Consider the following 1,601-nt stretch of genomic DNA (forward strand, 5'->3'; position numbering starts at 1 on the left):
TGTCATATGATGACAAATGAAATTTAAATCACACGGCCAACTTAAAGAATTTTGGCCTTGATGATTAATTTCATTTCATAGAATTTTACTTGAAAATTCTTAATGGGCTTTTCTTATGTTGTCATGAACAAATGAAGAAACATCTAGAAGCTCCTTCTAGAAGCTCAAATTTCGTCCAACCCAAGGAAAATAAGGCTGAATTTCGTTCATGCCATAGTGGGAAAGAGAGTTTATTTTGTGCATTAATGTATGAAGATACTTGCCAAAAGAAAAAGGGGAAACAAATTTCCTCTAGAAGGAAAGTGCATTTTCGGCCAACTAAGAGAGAACAAATGAGGAAAAAAATCCAAGGACTTGCATGACATGTCATGAACGTCCAACATGGGTAGAAAAGAGGAAATAAGATTTGCTCATGCCTCCCCTATAAATAGAGACCTCATTCCTCACATTCTGGTCATCCAACATAAGTTAGAGATTGAGAGACTCTCTCTCTAGACATTGTTGGCCGATCCTCTCTCTCTCTCTAGTTATTTTTTGTTTTTGTTTTGGCACCTAGGTCCACATTTGATCTAGTGTTTTAGCTCTTTGACTCTAAGACTTGTTCTTGAGCCGTCGTGTTTAAAAGTGCCCACTCACTAATTCCTTTTTTCTCGAGTGATTCTTGTGATATAAACCATCGTGGTTGCTCGAGTTGGCGAGGAAAGAAGAGAGACGTGCTGCGAGGGAGACGTACGTTTTCAACCTTCCGAAGGCTCATCAACGTTCAAGCTTCTAAAAAGGTTAGTAAATTAATTATGCTCATAATAGTTTTTATTTACATGTGCTTGCTCTTTGTCTAGGTTAGTAAAAACGTTTTACTTGTTAAAAGAAAATTTTTAAAATTCCGCCGCTTATCGAAGCGTTAAACTTTTTCTTAAACCCTAGATCAATTCCAACATCAGCCACACGCCAATTGAAGAGAAGTTGTCCTCAACCATCCTTGCCGCTCATGTGTTGGGAAGATCCGGGTATGATGTGTGGTGGTCGGTTGAAGTGAGTGAGAATCGGGCCCAAAACTCCTCTAGATCTATGTGGGGGTCTCCGAGGAGAGTGAGGAGGTCATTCTCAATGGTCCCACACGCGGACAAGTAGTTGGTGGGGTCTATTGGCACGTGTAACGAGAGAGAAACAGCAAATGTGGAGGCCGAAACGAATAAAAAATAATTAAAAACGTACCTCTTGGCGACAAAATGCTCCTACGGGCCGGCGGTGGCAGAGGACCTTGAGTTCACCACATGGGTTGCACCCGGTGATAAACTCGGTGGGCTAATGTTACCGGCCCATTCCGACCCGGTGAAGCGAAGACGAGAGCGGAAATGTCCAGTCCGAGGGCTTGCCTCGGCCATTGGCCGGCCCTAGGAAACACTCGGCCAATGGCCGGCCCAAGGGCTTGCCTCGGCCATTGGCTGGCGTTAGGGCATGCTCGGCCAATGACCAGCCCTAGGGAACGCTCGGCCATTGGCCGACCTTGGGACCTTCCGTCGATGCTTGACCGACCCTGGGACCTTCCCCAGACGCTCAGCCGACCCTGGAGCCTTCCCCCGGCGCATGGCCGACCATGA

The sequence above is a fragment of the Urtica dioica genome, chromosome 7 (assembly GCF_054948205.1).
Source record: "Urtica dioica subsp. dioica isolate 48M chromosome 7, U.dioica_male_clone48M_v1_H2, whole genome shotgun sequence".
In the NCBI taxonomy this organism is placed as follows: domain Eukaryota; kingdom Viridiplantae; phylum Streptophyta; class Magnoliopsida; order Rosales; family Urticaceae; genus Urtica; species Urtica dioica.